The 8,152-nt window shown below is 49.7% G+C and overlaps 3 non-coding genes across 3 annotated transcripts; 1 reads left to right on the top strand and 2 right to left on the bottom strand.

The window, feature by feature from the left end:
• Positions 1 to 3,264: 3,264 nt before the first annotated feature.
• On the bottom strand, positions 3,265 to 3,336 carry TRNAE-UUC. The gene has a single exon. It is a non-coding gene; the product is annotated as a tRNA-Glu (tRNA).
• A 1,986-nt stretch (positions 3,337 to 5,322) lies between these two features.
• On the top strand, positions 5,323 to 5,395 carry TRNAV-AAC. Its single transcript has one exon. It is a non-coding gene; the product is annotated as a tRNA-Val (tRNA).
• A 2,377-nt stretch (positions 5,396 to 7,772) lies between these two features.
• Positions 7,773 to 7,846, bottom strand: TRNAT-AGU. The gene has a single exon. It is a non-coding gene; the product is annotated as a tRNA-Thr (tRNA).
• Positions 7,847 to 8,152: the final 306 nt, after the last annotated feature.

The raw sequence follows: 8,152 nt of genomic DNA, 5'->3' as shown, positions 1-8,152 counted from the left end.
AGTATGGCAGAAAGAGATCTAGGGGTCATAGTGGACCACAAGCTTAATATGAGTCAACAGTGTGATACTGTTGCAAAAAAAGCAAACATGATTCTGGGATGCATTAACAGGTGTGTTGTAAACAAGACACGAGAAGTCATTCTGTCACTTTACTCTGCGCTGGTTAGGCCTCAACTGGAGTATTGTGTCCAGTTCTGGGCACCGCATTTCAAGAAAGATGTGGAGAAATTGGAGAGGGTCCAGAGAAGAGCAACAAGAATGATTAAAGGTCTTGAGAACATGACCTATGAAGGAAGGCTGAAGGAATTGGGTTTGTTTAGTTTGGAAAAGAGAAGACTGAGAGGGGACCTGATAGCAGTTTTCAGGTATCTACAAGGGTGTCATCAGGAGGAGGGAGAAAACTTGTTCACCTTGGCCTCCAATGGTAGAACAAGAAGCAATGGACTTAAACTGCAGCAAGGGAGATTTAGGTTGGACATTAGGAAAAAGTTCCTAACTGTCAGGGTAGTTAAACACTGGAATAGATTGCCTAGGGAAGTTGTGGAATCTCCATCGCTGGAGATATTTAAGAGTAGGTTAGATAAATGTCTATCAGGGATGGTCTAGACAGTATTTGGTCCTGCCATGAGGGCAGGGGACTGGACTCGAGGACCTCTCGAGGTCCCTTCCAGTCCTAGAGTCTATGAGTCTATGAGTCTATAAATCACTGCAGGTGAAAATGGGAGGAAACACCCCAAACCTGAGATCTGAACTGGCCATTGGCAAAGGGGAGAGAAAATGGGGCACAATGGGGGGAGGGGAACAGGGAACTTCTCAGGGGTTTGACGGAAGGGGGTGTCACCCTGGATGTTGCTTGTTGCTCTCTAGGGAGAAAGGGGGCAGGACAGGAGAGGAGGGGGGTCTCCACGGAGAGGGCAGTGGTAATTCCGAGGGGATCTCAGCCCTCCCTTTTTCTCCCCACTCCTCAGGGGTCACCTGCTCTTCTCCCCTCGCCCCCCGGCCATGTCCCGGCTGCACAGACATTTTCCATCCATCCCTTTCCCAGGTCTCCCTCCTCCGCAGCCCCTGCCCGACCCCACGCAGGGTCTGCTAGGTGTAATGCATGTTCAGTAGGGATTTCTCCCCTACTAATGCTGGGGTGTCCTTCTCCTATAGGTTAGTCTACTAATGATCTCATCTTGGTGCCATGTATGTCAGTTCATTGCCATGGCACTCGTGTGCTCAGACATCTGAGGATGCTCTATAGAAAAGCTCCTTGAGTGGGGTGATCCACAGGGAGTAGCTCAAAGCTCCAAAGTGCCTGGCCAGGGGCAGGACATTGGCACAGCAAGGGAGGGGTGTGGCAGTGACATCACAAAGGCCTTTTGCAGGACCTCACACTATTGGTCAAAGACTATTGGTGAACAGGTGGTGACCTCACAGAGAGATCCTGACATCAGTCAGGGGCCAGGGGCTAGGGAAACCTCAGAGACCCCTGTGGCTTTGCTTCAGCAAGTCTCCTTCTCCAGGTCTCTGTCTGAGGACTGAGAGAGTATTCGGGTTCACAGACGTGAGCGCCAGGAGAAACCTCTTTCCAGTTTTCTCCTTCCCTTGTAGTGATTTTACTAGAAAACAGCTGTCCCTGTTTAGGAGGTAAGAGCCTCCTGGAGGTTTGAAACCTGTTCAGTCTGATCCATCTGGTGAGAGTTGAATTCTAGGCATGGAAAACATGAGCTTAAGGAGGCAGAATTTTATTCCGCACCTGGGATTTTCTCCCTTAGAATCATGGGGACATTAGGGTTTGTCCTTTGTGTTTCACCTTTTCCTCCATCCACCTGTCCCTCCCTCCTTTCTCTTCATCTCTTCTTTTGTCCTTTCTCCTGTTCCCCTCCCAACACCAGCAGGTGTGCTTGTGTGTGTGTGTGTGTGCTGCGGGGGAGTGCTCTGCAGCTCTCACTGTGGGAGCTCCACCCAAAAATGTGAGGCTGAAATAGTGCTCGGGCAGTCAGGGCTGGATTAACCTTTTGTGGGCCCTGGCACCAAACATATTTGTGGGCCCCAGTGTAGTCACTGTGGGCTCCGAGTGTGGGCCTGGTGGGGCAGTGCCATTGGTGCCTTCGTATACCCGGTACTGAACCTCAGAGACATTTTTCATTTTGATCACACACCCTCTCCATGACTATATGCATTGCCATACACAGCTCCCTCAGCCCGTGGGTTTTCTTATTGAGCTGTACACCCATGTGGGTTTACCAGTGTCCACAGTGAGCAGAACTTTCATAGTGACCAAGGAAACTCCCCACAGATTTATCTCTTTCCTCATTCAGACCTTCTCTAGCCATGTCTCCAGTACCCCCCCATGTCACCAGTCACTGCATGTGGTCCTAGTCTCAGCTCTAAGTCCTAAAGCCAGCAGACACCTGATCAGTTCTGACAGATCCCTCCCCCAGCCCCCATCCTGCCATGTGAGCAAGCCACCTGCAAATACTATTTCCCCAAAGTGAGGACTTAGCCCTTGGGAATCTGAAGACACCAGCATCTCTCCCTCTGCTCCCATCTACATGCTAGTCTGCTACCTGGTCACCCACCACCTCTCCCCATACTTGTTTCCTTTCTACTTTGGACATGCTCCCAACCAGCTGGAAGCTCCCTCTGCAAGCCTGACATGCTCCTGCCTTCCCTGACATTCCTTTCCTACTGGTGACCTCTGTTCCTTGAGGTTAACTCCAGTGTCTTTAGGTGCTCTAGCTTAATGGCCCGCAGGAGTCATAGAGCCACTTGTAGTTTCTCTAGCTACAGCCATGGGGCAACTGCCAGAGGCCAGCCTTAGACAGCTGCAGCTACTAGCCGCAGGAGCAGAGGCAATGCCAAGGCTGAGCATGCTTAAACCTTGCAAGGGCAGCACTAGGGACTCTAAATCCTCAGCCCTGGCCCTAGGCAGCTGCAGTGCATGGAGTCTTACAGCTTCCTCCCTCCTTTTCCTGAGGATAGCAACCAAGGGAATCCTGGGAAATATTCCTTCTCTGCTCCAAGGCAGGGAGCTGGTCAAGGAACTACAGCTCCCAGGGCCCTATGGGGTCCCAGCTCCCCTACTGAATCCAGGCTGCTCTGAGGCTCCCTTTCTGCAGAGGGGAGGAAATTACTGTTACAGGTCCCTTCAGAGCGTGGGCCTAGCACTATGGCAAATCCAGTACTGCTCCCAACTCTATCCAGCTCTGCTGCTGGCAGGATCCCTTCCCATTCTTTTTGTTTCCTGCCTCCCCTCCAAGGAGAAGCGCTGCATTGTTCCTGTGTGGGGAATTGAACCCAGGCTGCTTGGGTGAAAGCCAAGAATCCTAACCACTAGACCACATGGGACTTCCATAACACTTTTACATGTTCATATTCAATAACACAATTAAACGTAGCCATTCAAAGTAGCCATTTAAAAGAAGCCATTCAAAAAACTTCAAAAACAGACTTCAAAGAGAAATTGCAGAGTTACAACTGATCTGCAAACTTAACACCATTAATTTGAGCTTGAAGAGGGACTGGGGGTGACTGGCTCACTACAAAAGCAATTTTCCCTCTCTTGGTATTGACACCTCCCTGTCAATTACTTGGAGAGAGTCACATCCATCCTGACTGAATTAGCCTTCAACACTGGTTCTTCCCTTGTATGGTAACTCCCTTTACATCATGTTCCAATATATATTTATGCCTCTATCTGCAATTTTCACTCCATGCATCTGAAGAAGAGGGCTTTTTACCCACGAATGCTTGTGTCCAAATAAATCTGTTAGTTCTTAAGGTGTCACCGGACTCCTCGATGTTTTTGTGAAATAAAAGCAAAATGCACTCTAAGCTGATCTTAACCCTTTCAATGCCCTTACAAACTTAGATGCTTCTCACCACAGGCCGGCTGGTGGCTTTTCAGCCAGGCTCTCCCCTTTCGTCAGCACTTCAGTTGCTTGGTGTGGGGGTGTCTGTAGATGTAGGTGGACGAGAGAGACAAAGCATGGCAAATGTCTCTGCTTTTATCATGTCCTTTCTTCCCTCTTGGCTTTGCTCCCCCTTCAGAGTCAGGTGAGCATCACTGCGTCTCTCCAAGCAAGTCTGAGCAATTCCCCTGGGGTGTCCTCTTGCAGGTAAGTGATTGCACTGTAGCTCCCTTGCTGAACAATGGCTGTTGATGGGTTGTTTGACACCCTGTCCGGGTGTTGGTTACTTTCCTTGCTGTTGTCACTGGGGAGCTAATATTTGGCTGACTCCCCCACCTTACAGCATAGTGATAACCACACTGCACAATTCTCATAACTTCATATGCATGAATGGTAAACATCTATGGGTAGAGAAATGACTTTCAGCAGATCATATCCTTTCCCCTGATGCCTTACAAGGCATGCTCTGTATATAAGATCACGATTATATGAAAATGAGGAATATGGGGGTTACAGCACGCTCCCCCAAAGGTACAGAATGTCACACTGAGATTCTATTTTCATTTGTTATGTAACAGCATTAAAGAGACTGACCAATGGCATTTTCAAGTGCTAAAATAGCAAGCGCTGTTGGTCTCTCATTGGCCATCAGCGACTGAAGATACAGTTTAATGAGCCAGAGCTTCAAGGCGAGGGTGGCTCTGTCCACTGCCTTCCGTTGCGCTGCTGGGCACCAAGTCCCTGGCAGTCAATATGTGAAGCTGGGAGAAGAGAGTGGGGTGGCAAGCGGTGGTAGGACTTTTGCCACCAGGGTCTAGCTGTCTAACTTCCTCTTCGTACTGCTGGGCCCCCGTTGCCTTCAGGTAACACAGGAACTAAGGCAGGAATAGGGTGAGGAAGCAAGTAAAGCCGAGCAAGGAAGGCAAAAGTTAATCTTATCTTCATGGGCAGCTCGCAATTACATCCTTTTTCTGTGCCACAGCTGACAACAACATCCCAGACAGAAAAGTAATAGGCCAAAAAGAAACCTAGCAGCTGCTGAAACAGTTCAGTTGGGAGCATGCTAGACTAACAGGCTCTTCTATCCTCCTTTATGCACGGGCAGGATGTTTTCTGAGAGTGCAGCAGTTCCTTTAACTGCCACGAGTCCCTCATTTCAGGCTATGCAGCAGGAAAAGACAGCATGGGCTTCTGCACCGAGTTGGCCCACCTGACCTTTCATTCTTCTCTTGCTCTTTGTCAGCAAGGAGAAGAAGAAGAAGCTCTCCCTCAAGCTGGAGTCACAGGGGTGACGTAAGGACGACTTCCTGAGTGCTGGCTCCAGTCCTCTGCTCTGCCAGCTGACCTATCGAGGGGCTACCACCACATTCTCTAGATTTGTCCATCGGTCTGTGCCAGAGTGAGCAACAACCAAGTAGGTGGAGTTTCTGTAGTATAGTGGTTATCATATTTGCCTAACATGCAAAAAGTCTTTGGTTCAAAACCACGCAGAAACAGGCTGGCTTCCTTTTCCCAGATCCCCTTGTTGTTCAGAAAGGCCGCTCCTCCTATTGGCCTATCCCTGGGATAACTACAACTCCTGCATGACAGAGGATGCTGACAGCAGTGGAGAAAGCACCTTGGTGTCAGGCTGGAGAACCTAGAGTAGTTAGGCCAGTCACCATTTGGAGGCTTGTGGCTTGGCCACCTCTGCTGTTGGAGGTTGGCCTATAGAGGCTGTCACTTCCTGCTGGGCTCCTTTGCATGACTGGCCAAAGGAGGAAGTGAGGCAGGAATGGGGCAATAGAGGAAAGTTGAGCTGAGAAAAGCAGGGAAGAAGCTGTGCAGCTAAGTGGAGATAGCAGAGCACCACCCTTCATTCTGCAATGCCTGGGGAGGTGCAGTTGGCTGCTGGGAGGTAGAATCCTGTGCCTGCCTCTTGGCTTCCCAGGGGTGGCTACTTGCAGCCCAGGAGAAGAAGGGGGGTTCTGGGTGAAAGGAAAACAAGCAAAGCTGAGTCCAAGTGGAGAATGGCTACTCCTTTATGGCCAACCTGGGGGCATGACTGATGGTTTTAGAGGTGGAAGCTGGGCTGGCTGTGAGCAACTGGGATCCAGGAAACTCCCACCTGCCCTTCTGAGGGCTGAACCCATGGAGATGCAGTTGGCTGCTGGGAGACAGACCCCTGTGGCTGCCTCTTGGCATCCCAGGGATGGGTCCTTACAGCCCAGGAGAAGCGGGGTTCTGGGGGGAAGGAAAAGCAGCAGTGGTGAGGCTGAGTGGGCTCCTTTCTGGCCGAGATGGTGGGCTGTGGTGAGTCTGGGAGTTGCCTGTAAGCCATAAGTGGACATAGTGCAGTGAAAACTGCTGCTCCATTCTGGCCGACCTGGGGGCACCTTGGATGACTTGGGAGTGGGGGCAGGGCACTGGCTGTGAGCACATGGGATCCAGGAAGCCCCAGCCTGCCCCTCCATGGGCCGAGTCTTCTTCTTCTCTCCTGCCATGGGAAGCCCAGCCTCAAGCCTGCCCAGCATGTGCAGCAGCTCGAGCATTAAGCCTTCCTGTGTGCATAACCTAACTACAGCCTAGTGTAATAAGGTGTAAAACTTAGATTGTGAATTTATCTTTAATTTCCATGGTAACTTACTTTGATCTTTTATTCCTACCACTTAAAATCCTTAAAATTCCATCTTTCTGTAGTTAATAAATCTGTTTTATGCTGTACTTAAACTGGTGCATCTTACTTGAAGTTCTTGGGAAATCTCAGCTCCATTACAAGGCTGGTTCATGTACTATTCATAGGGAGGGAGGGGTGGACCCTGCGTAATAAACTCACACTGATAAGGCAAGATGGTATGATCCAGGGGCAAAAGGCTGCAGAGCTGGGGGGGGGGCGACTCTCTATCATTAGTGTTATGAGTGGCTGGGAGAAGCATTCATGTAATTCAGTTGGCTGTGTCCCTACCTACGGGTGTCTGTGTAAGTGCAATATCTGCCAGAGATTCACAGCTTGTCTCAGCATTACATGTGTGAGAGGGAGTCCAGGTGGTAGGACAAAGGGTTCAGGGGTCCCACTGTTCAGGTTGCATTCCAGAGATCCCATCACAGACTTTCAACAACCACAGCAGATGCTCACTGAGACAGAGAGAGAGAGAGAGAGAGAGATGCCAAAATAATGATCTCCAGTGCCAGCAGACATCAAACTATCAGGAATTCTGTGCACAGAGAAGACCCTGCTAGTGGAAAATGCCTTTGAAAAGGACCCTTCTGTCCCCAGCTGTGGTCGTTCAGTGCTCAGTGCTCTGCGTTGTGGCCTCAAGAGTCATGGATGCAAGTTGAGTTACGATGACCTTTTCCTTGTCTCCACGTTTCTTAGGTGCCTCCTTCCAACACTTGTCAGAAAAAATGACCTGTTTCTTTTGCAAGCATTTTCATTGCAAGGCAGAGGCAGTCTTCTCTGTTTCCTCAAAAGATTGACCAAAAAGTGGGAGAAGTGGACACATTTGGCAAGGCACCACTGGGTGCTGCATCTCTAACCTCCACTTTACCTGGCAAGTGCCTCTGGGACTTTTCTCCCAGCTGCCCCATTGTTCATCAGTGACAATCAAAAGGAAGATGACATGACATCTGTGTGTGGACATCTCCAGCGAATCACAAGGACGTGTGGTGCAGGCTTTTGTGTTGCAGCAATTGCAGTCAAAGCAACCACCATGCCAATGCCAGTCACAGCAGCCTTTTCATCAACTCCAGGCTTGTGATTTGATTCTTTCCAATGTTTCTCTCCAAAGAAGCCTTTTCCTTAGCAAGCAATGACTTGGATACCAAGGGAGGTCTCTTCTGTTTCCTGGAAAGACACAGGAAAATGTGAGCAGAGGGGACAAAACTCGTAGAGCAAGGCACCACTGGGAGTTGAACCCAGGATCTCCTGTTTACTAGACAGGTGCTTTACCCAGCTAAGCCATGGTGCCTGTCTCAAGAAACTGCTTGCAACTGTTCCATTTGATGGTCCAAGACAACACCTGCAAATTCCAAACTACAGATGTTCCCCATTTCCCTCAAGACTTGCAAGGAAGAACTGGCAGGCCAAGCCAGGATCTCCTGGTTACTAGGAAGACACTTCAGCCAGCTCTTCCCAAAGATCACTATCTAGAGACCTTTAAACAGCCTCTGTAGATGTTCACTGACTAAGAGATGCCAAAATAGAGTTCTCCACTGCCTGCAGCCATCACACTATCAGGAGTTCTGTGCACAGAGAGGCCCCTGCTGGTGGAAAA

Source organism: Gopherus evgoodei, unplaced genomic scaffold (genome assembly GCF_007399415.2).
Source record: "Gopherus evgoodei ecotype Sinaloan lineage unplaced genomic scaffold, rGopEvg1_v1.p scaffold_81_arrow_ctg1, whole genome shotgun sequence".
NCBI classification, from domain to species: domain Eukaryota; kingdom Metazoa; phylum Chordata; order Testudines; family Testudinidae; genus Gopherus; species Gopherus evgoodei.
The sequence above is the reverse complement of the archived record's forward strand: the minus strand, read 5'-3'. Positions and strand labels throughout refer to the sequence as shown.